Source organism: Oncorhynchus nerka, linkage group LG3 (genome assembly GCF_034236695.1).
Source record: "Oncorhynchus nerka isolate Pitt River linkage group LG3, Oner_Uvic_2.0, whole genome shotgun sequence".
Classification (NCBI taxonomy): Eukaryota; Metazoa; Chordata; class Actinopteri; order Salmoniformes; family Salmonidae; genus Oncorhynchus; species Oncorhynchus nerka.
The window spans coordinates 41157770-41167372 of record NC_088398.1 but is presented as its reverse complement, the minus strand read 5'-3'; the positions used below and the strand labels follow the sequence as shown (position 1 = coordinate 41167372).

Sequence of the window (9603 nt, the reverse complement as noted above, 5' to 3'; positions counted from 1 at the left end):
GGAAAGGGCATTCCCCAAACTGTTGCCACAAAGTTGGAAGCATAGAATCGTCTAGAATGTCATTGCATACTGTAGCATTAATATTTCCCTTCACTGGAACTTTCTGGAATTTTAAACCTGACTGAGTCTGTAATACCAACATGTTTCAAGCCGACCATCATAATCCCTGTGCCCAAGAACACTAAGGTAACCTGCCTAAATGACTACTGACCCGTAGCACTCACGTCTGTAGCCATGAAGTGCTTTGAAAGGCTGGTTATGGCAAACATCAAACCATTATCCCAGAAGCCCTAGACCCACTCCAATTTGCATACCGCCCCAACAGATCCACAGATCCACAGATGATGCAATCTGATAATGCAATCTGGCCATGTTTTTTTTTTTTTTTTTTTACCAGAAAAGGTAACTGATCCACCATGGCAGAAGAGGAAGTTCCAGACTGTTGGTTGGGAAACAATAACAAAGAGGCATGAGGATTAGGTGTTGAGGGACGGGACCACATTGTCCAAGGTGGGTTTGTGTTATGATAAACAATACATTTTCTGTCCAGATAAAGATGTTGATGCAGCATTGAAAAAGGCCGACCACTGACCAAATGTCTCTTTGTTTTCCAGTCCTCAGGACATCCCGTGTGTGGACGTGCTGTGCCAGTGTGATTTTTGACCGCAAGCATCCAGTTGTGGAGATCGAGCCTGTGGATGGGCAGATCAGTAACTCATCAAATGTGATACAACAATGAATTTGTAAATATATCTGCACAGTATTAAGATTGAATGTTGAGGGACCACTTGTCACATTGTCCAAGGTGGGTTTATGTTATGGTAAGAAAAATGTGTTTTCTGTCTAGATAAAAATGGTTTTACAGCCTTAAAAAAGATTCCCCCACTGACCAAAATATCTCTTTGTTTTCCAGTTCAACAGGAGTGCATCCCTCAGACCATCCTGTGCATGGACATCCTGTGTCAGTGGGATCCGAGCGCGAGTGTCCAGTTGTGGAGACTACAGCACATCGAGCCTGTGGACGGACAGGTTAGTAACTCATCAAATATGATACAATATTGTGTAAAACATTGCATTTGTAGATCCATCGACATTTTGACTTTATGTCCAACAAAGAAGCAGGTGCCGCTTCCAGTGAATTGGAGCTGACCTTGGACCTGGTGACAGTGAGGATGGTCTTCACTGAGGCGGTAAGACCCTCCCTCTTGATATAAAAATCCTTTGACTTCACTGCCCCTTCAATGGTAAGGCCCCTTGCACCTTAGGGACACTTGACCTCCACCGCTGTGGTGGCCACTAGACCATCTGGTGAGGCACCCAGGATCCCAGACCCCATGAACCAAAGCCATGACTCCTGCACATCCATCCCTGTAGACATTTTGAATGCCTTGATGTCCTCTTCTTTGTTATCTGTGCCCCACTTTACAGACAACATCCCAACCAATGACATGCCATTCCACACGGAGACGGTTCAGAGAGAGAGAGAGAGAGAGAGAGAGAGAGAGAGAGAGAGAGGAGAGAGGAGAGAGGAGAGAGGAGAGAAAGAGAGAGAGAGAGAGAGATATATATAACCATACTGAAGATCCTCCTCTGTGGGGTCTTGGGACAGAGGGTCGTAGTCTTCGGTCGAGTACAGGTCCAGGTCCTCCACTTGCTGCACCTGGCTGGCTTCCTTCTCTTACATTCCACACCCATACGACCGATATTGTGAACCTCCAAAATAGGCTGCATGGCTACACTGATAAGCTCCATGGAGTCATTCGCATGTGGTAGAGAGAATCCCCTGGTCAACTATAGAGATCTGCCAAGAGGAAGGATGTTAAGTGCCACATGCCTTTCAATGCATGACTGTGAACACCTTGAAATGCATTAGTTGTAAGAAATGTGCTATATAAATACATTTTGATTTGATTGATGACACTGCAGCTGTACAATATTTAATAAACTGTATTTTTCACAAGAGGACAAGTAAAATTTTTACATAAACTTTTAATTGATCACTTGGGATTTTATCACTTGACATATCAATCATATAGTGGGAAGGATCCTATAAATAAAGACTGTGCATTTATGTACCATCTGTATAAATGAATACTGTGCCTTTGAAGATTTTTCTCTGGTCATAAAACTATAGTACAGGCTGTTCAGTTCAATCCATTCTGAATGTCAATAGATTTTTTTTTGATGAATTCTCATCAATCACAACATTCTACAACTGAGATATCACTCATCTAAGTCTGGTATCCAGGGTAATCTGGTTAATGATTATATCATTGATTGGGGATTTTTCCTTGTAGAATGTTGACAGCTGTATACAACACATTGTATTGCTAAGATGCTCAAATTTACCTTAAAAGCTACACTCACCGACACAGGATAAACTGTGTCCCTCATGCTGGCCCTGACCAAAGCAGTGATGTATACTGCTTTCTCCCAATGATGTATATAAACCCTGGATAGCTGACGCTATGTCTTGGCCAATAAGAGCCTCTGAAGCGGGCCGTTATTGTCATACTCCTCCCTTTCAGGGCTTTGATTAATGGAAGTGAATAAGGGAAAAACAAGATGCCCATATTAAAACAGTCAACGTGTCAACAATGCGCGGCATATGAATGCAGCCAGCACTAATTCAAAGGATGCGAGAAGACATTTCATATGTACAGTAAATGGGTGAATCTGCAACTTCGGGCACTTTGGTCTTGCAAGCTTTCAGAAATGAAAAGTCATTGAAAAACCCCTTTTCCAGTATTATATTTGTCTTTGATTTGCCTAGAAACAATATCTGATAATCAAATCAAATCAAATTTATTTATATAGCCCTTTGTACATCAGCTGATATCTCAAAGTGCTGTACAGAAACCCAGCCTAAAACCCCAAACAGCAAGCAATGCAGGTGTAGAAGCACGGTGGTTAGGAAAAACTCCCTAGAAAGGCCAAAACCTAGGAAGAAACCTAGAGAGGAACCAAGCTATGTGGGGTGGCCAGTCCACTTCTGGCTGTGCCGGGTGGAGATTATAACAGAACATGGCCAAGATGTTAAAATGTTCATAAATGACCAGCATGGTCGAATAATAAGGCAGAACAGTTGAAACTGGAGCAGCAGCACGGCTAGGTGGACTGGGGACAGCAAGGAGTCATCATGTCAAGTAGTCCTGAGGCATGGTCCTAGGGCTCAGGTCCTCCGAGAGAGAGAAAGAAAGAGAGAAAGAGAGAATTAGAGAGAGCACACTTAAATTCACACAGGACACCGAATAGGACAGGAGAAGTACTCCAGATATAACAAACTAATCCTAGCCCCCCGACACATAAACTACTGCAGCATAAATACTGGAGGCTGAGACAGGAGGGGTCAGGAGACACTGTGGCCCCATCCGAGGACACCCCCGGACAGGGCCAAACAGGAAGGATATAACCCCACCCACTTTGCCAAAGCACAGCCCCCACACCACTAGAAGGATATCTTCAACCACCAACTTACTATCCTGAGACAAGGCCGAGTATAGCCCACAAAGATCTCCGCCACGGCACAACCCAAGGGGGGGGGGGGGGGGGGTGCCAACCCAGAAAGGAAGATCACTCAACCCACTCAAGTGACGCACCCCTCCCAGGGACGGTATGAAAGAGCCCCAGTAAGCCAGTGACTCAGCCCCTGTAATAGGGTGAGAGGCAGAGAATCCCAGTGGAAAGAGGGGAACTGGCCAGGCAGAGACAGCAAGGGCGGTTCGTTGCTCCAGAGCCTTTCCGTTCACCTTCCCACTCCTGGGCCAGACTACACTCAATCATATGACCCACTGAAGAGATGAGTCTTCAGTAAAGACTTAAAGGTTGAGACCGAGTTTGCGTCTCTTACATGGGTAGGCAGACCATTCCATTAAAATGGAGCTCTATAGGAGAAAGCCCTGCCTCCAGCTGTTTGCTTAGAAATTCTAGGGATAATTAAGAGGCCTGCGTCTTGTGACCGTAGCATACGTGTAGGTATGTACGGCAGGACCAAATCAGAGAGATGGGTAGGAGCAAGCCCATGTAATGCTTTGTAGGTTAGCAGTAAAACCTTGAAATCAGCCCTTGTCTTGACTGGAAGCCAGTGTAGGGAGGCTAGCACTGGAGTAATATGATCAAATTTTTTGGTTCTAGTCAGGATTCTAGTAGCCGTATTTAGCACTAACTAAGTTTATTTAGTGCTTTAAAAAAAGTAGAGCATTGTAGTAGTCTAACCTAGAAGTGACAAAAGTATGGATGAATTTTTCTGCATCATTTTTGGACAGAAAGTTTCTGATTTTTGCAATGTTACGTAGATGGAAAAAAGCTGTCCTTGAAATGGTCTTGATATGTTCTTCAAAAGAGAGATCAGGGTCCAGAGTAACGCCGAGGTCCTTCACAGTTTTATTTGAGACGACTGTACAACCATTAAGATTAATTGTCAGATTCAACAGAAGATCTCTTTCTTTCTTGGGACCTAGAACAAGCATCTCTGTTTTGTCCGAGTTGAAAAGTAGAAAGTTTGCAGCCATCCACTTCCTTATGTCTGAAACACATGCTTCTAGCGAGGGCAATTTTGGGCTTCGCCATGTTTCATTGAAATGTACAGCTGTGTGTCATCTGCATAGCAGTGAAAGTTAACATTATGTTTTCGAATTACATCCCCAAGAGGTCAAATATATAGTGAAAACAATAGTGGTCCTAAAACGGAACCTTGAGAAACAGACAGATAAGATCTAAACCAGGCCAGAACTTGTCCGTGTAGACCAATTTGGGTTTCCAAATAAGGTCTAGAAGCACGAGGGCAGATGCAGAGCCTCGGTCTGATGCCATTAAAAGGTAATTTACCACCTTCACAAGTGCAGTCTCAGTGCTATGATGGGGTCTAAAACCAGACTGAAGCATTTCGTGTACATTGTTTGACTTCAGGAAGGCAGTGAGTTGCTGCGCAACAGCCTTTTCTAAAATTTTTGAGAGGAATGGAAGATTCGTTATAGGCCGATAGTTTTTTATATTTTCTGGGTCAAGGTTTGGCTTTTTCAAGAGAGGCTTTATTACTGCCACTTTTAGTGAGTTTGGTACACATCCGGTGGATAGAGAGACGTTTATTATGTTCAACATAGGAGGGCCAAGCACAGGAAGCAGCTCTTTCAGTAGTTTAGTTGGAATAGGGTCCAGTATGCAACTTGAAGTTTTAGAGGCCATGATTATTTTCATCATTGTGTCAAGAGATATAGTACTAAAACACTTGAGCGTCTCTCTTGATCCTAGGTCCTGGCAGAGTTGTGCAGACTCAGGCAACTGAGCTTTGAAGGAATACGCAGATTTAAAGAGGAGTCCGTAATTTGCTTTCTCATAATCATGATCTTTTCAATAATGGCTGTGATTGTACTATTCAGGAATTCATATATTTCTGTCATTTTCCGCAGATAGCCATAAACACATGTCATTTCCATCACGTCATTAAACATCCATTTTTAGTTGAAAATGAAATATCATACAATTTATTTCTAACACATTTGTTATATATTTGTACGTTAACTTGTATTGAATATTATTTTAAGTGATTAAGGTTTTCCTAATAATAATTCAACATGACCCCTGAATGTATAAACTTTCCTTTGTGACAGCTGAAAACATTTATTTATCATGAAAAATAAAATATTTCCACATAACCTTTTTTGTGATTTTATTACAACAATCATATCTATTTCCCTATCTACAACAAATGAATCAATATAAATTATACATAGTATACTCATTACCACCTGGGTGTGGTGGAAATGACATATACAGTGCATTTGGAAAGTATTCAGACCCCTTAACTTTTCCCACATTTTGTTACATTTACAGCCCTATTATATGATTAATACATGTTTTTCCCTCTTTAATCTACACACAATACCCCATCATGACAAGGAAAAACAGGTTTTTATACATTTTTGCAACTGAAATATTACATTTTCATAAGTATTCAGACCCTTTACTCAGTACTTTGTTGAAGCACCTTTGGCAGTGATTACATGCTTGAGTCTTCTTGGGTATGACGCTACAAGCTTGGCACACCTGTATTTGGGGAGTTTTTCCTATTCTTCTCTGCAGATCCACTCCAGCTCTGTCAGGTTGGATGGGGAGCGTTGCTGCACAGCTATTTTCAGGTCTCTCCAGAGATGTTCGATCAGGTTCAAGTCCGGGCTCTGGCTTGGCCACTCAAGGACATTCAGAGACTTGTCCCGAAGCCAATCCTGCATTGTCTTGGCTGTGTGCTTAGGGTTGTTGTCCTGTTGGAAGGTGAAGGTCCGCCCCAGTCTGAGGTCCTGAATGCTCTGGAGCAGGTTTTCATCAAGGATCTCTCTGTACTTTGCTCCATTCACCTTTCCCTTGATCCTGACTTGTCTTCTAGTCCCTGCCGCTGATAAACATCCCCACAGCATGATGCTGCCACCACCATGCTTCACCATAGGGATGGTGCCAGGTTTCCTCGAGATGTGACACTTGGCATTTAGGCCAAAGAGTTCAATCTTGGTTTCATCAGATCAGGTGCCTTTTGGCAAACTCCAAGCAGGCTGTCATGTGCCTTTTACTGAGGAGTGGCTTCTGTCTGTCCATCTGTGGTAAATTCAATTGATGGACATGATTTGGAAAAGCACACACCTGTCTATAAAAGGTCCCACAGCTGACAATGCATGTCAGAGCAAAAACCAAGCCATTTTCAATTCAGGCTGTAACACAATAAAATGTGGAAAAAGTCAAGGGGTATGAATACTTTTCAAAGGCACTGCATATTTCTCTTGACGGAGTGATGCTGAATGTAAAAAATGCTAATACAGTCATGCAACCTTTGGAAAATCATAGAATAGCCTCTAAATATGGAAAACGTTGATACAGTTTGGGCTAAACTGTTGAGCAACTGGAATTGCCTATTATTGTTACACAGTTGCAGAAGTACAGCATGCGATAGTAAAGTGTTGTTTGGTATGTGTCCCAAGCAATTCTATGGTGACAGGGCAAAAACGGTACCTTTACCCTTCCCACCTACTTCCCCCAGGAGACAGCTTACTGCAGAGTGAGTACAGTTCTGGTGGTTGTTGGTGCTGGCGAAGCAGGCTTATCTGCAGCATCCACCCTGGTCAAAGCAGGCTTTCAGCAGGTCCAAGTCCTGGAGGCTATGGGCATTACAATGAGCATATCTTCCTATATCGCCTCCAACCAGCCACCACTGCTCTCTTCTTGCTAGCCCAGGTAGCGAGACTCAGCGAGCATCATGTGGCTGCAGGTCTCTGTCACCCCTAGGGACTTGTTCTTCGAGGAGAGCGGGAGGCAGCTGCTGTTGGGGGAGGTGGAGCAGGTATGTGCCCTCTTCAGTAGGTACTCACCTCCAGCGCTTTCGATTCTGAGATAAGGCATACCACCCAGAGCTTGAGGGGCTACTTGGACGAGGAAGTCACCCAGCTGCCACCCTGCGGCCTTAGAGGACTGCCCAGGGGTGTTTGAGTGGTGCAAGAGGAGCAAATGCACGGATGAGGCCAGGTCCCCCCTGTACGAGGTGTATGCCTTGCAGCTTGGTCACTACATAGCCTTGGAAAGAGGACTTTTTCAACTTTCTGGGTCCTGGCAAACACTCTCCTGGACAGCCATACCCCTGGAGCCATGCTGTGTGACAGACCAGTAGACAGTCTCCACTGGCCTCTGGAGAAGGAGAGCCACACCCATCCAGCCAGAGCGCTGTGCCAGAGGGGCCAGTGCTTTACTGCAGACCACGTCATCGTGACCATGCCTTTAGGCTTCCAGATAGAGAATGTGGCGGCCATGTTCAAGCAAGCCCTCCCAAAGTCCAAGGCCGATGCATATTGGACAATATCTACCTGCGATTCGAGGACAGGTTCTGGTCCCACGACTGGGTCAGGATCCAATTGGTGTGGGACGCAGGGGAGGATGAAGAGGTATACCAGCACTCTCAGTCAGAGGGTGGTGCCTGGAGAGACATATGGTATAAGATATGTGGCTTCGACACAGTGGCCCGCCATCCCACCATCCTCTGCGGCTGGATCACAGGCCGGGAGGCCCGACATATGGAGAGCCTGGACGAGAAGATGGTGGGTCAGGTGTGTATGAGGTGTGTCACGTCTGTCTATCACTCAGGTGCACAGGTCAGTGTCTATCATTGGGTGTGTGGGAGAGAGGTGTGGCCATCATATCTCATCACTGAGATATCTGACAGTCCTGTTTAACCTTTCACCCTGTCATTAAGGTGGGGTCTGTAGATATCCATCTATGGTGCGAAACCGTTGGAGGATAAATCCATTGATCACGTGACACCATTCATCCCTATGTGAAGACTTAACAGGAAGATGGCGTCAACAGACATGGTAGCTCTGCTTCTAGCTCCTAAGAAACATTGCAGTATTTTGGTTTTTGTGTGTTATTTCCTACATTATTAGCCCAGAACGTTATTGTGTTATTACATACAGCCGGAAAGAACTTTTGTATATCAGAGCGGCGGTAACTCACCAGCATTACGATCAGGTTACAATTAGGGAAAGTCGTATTCCTGGTAGTAATGCTGGTGACTTACGGTCGCTCTGATAACCAAAAGTTATTTCCGGCTGTATGTAATAACACAAAAAGAGCGGGCAATTGAACTTAACCCAGAGAATGCCACAAGATGCCTTTGGCGGAGAAAAGGTATTTGGAGTGGACTTCTAGTCCGACTGAGGAGGCGTGCACACTATCCACCACTACAGAGTATATTACTCGCTGATGTTCAGTCTCTGGACAATAATGTAGTGCGAGGATCTCCTTCCAGAGAGAAATCAGGGACAGTAACATACACTGCCCTATCCCCTCTGGACAAGAGGAATACCCACGTATACCTATGCTGTTCATTGACTATAGTTCAGCCTTCAACACCATAGTACCCTCCAAGCTTATCATTAAGATCGGGTCCTGGGTCAGAATCCCGCCCTGTGCAACTGGGTCCTTGACTTCCTGACGCCCCCAGGTGGTGAAGGTAGGAACCAACACCTCCACTTCGCTGATCCTCAACACATGGGCCCTACACGTGTGAGTGCTCAACCCCCTCCTGTACTCCCTGTTCACCCAGGACTGCATGGCCACTCGCGCCTCAATCATCAAGTTTGCAGACGATTAACAACGACGAGTCAGGGCCCTCACCTCTACAAAACAAAGAAGCTGATCGTGGACTTCAGGAAACAGCAGAGGGAGCATGCCCCATCCACATTGACGGGACCGCAGTGGAGAAGGTGGAAAGCTTCAAGCTCCTTGGCGTACACATCACTGACAATATGAAATGTTCCACCCACACAGACAGTGTGGTGAAGAGGTGCTCCTCAGGAGGCTGGAGAAATTAGTCTTGGCCCCTAAAACCCTCACAAAATTTGACAGTTTCAATAGTAGACCTACCTTAGCCTACTTGCACAGTACAGAGGTTGGCCTGACTGAAAGACCGATATGGGATTTATCATTCAGTTCATGCAGAGTGTATGTCAACTAACCACGTTTCCATCCACAGCTTTTATACAAGTAACGGCAGGAGTTGGAATCAGTTCAGGGAACAGAATAGAGAAATTATTAGAGGAACAGAATATGAACTGGAAACAAAAG

The 9603-nt window shown here is 44.8% G+C and overlaps 1 pseudogene; it reads left to right on the top strand.

The window, feature by feature from the left end:
• The first annotated feature begins 416 nt into the window (after window positions 1–416).
• On the top strand, window positions 417–9130 carry LOC135563014 (uncharacterized; annotated as a pseudogene).
• The last annotated feature ends 473 nt before the right edge of the window (window positions 9131–9603 follow it).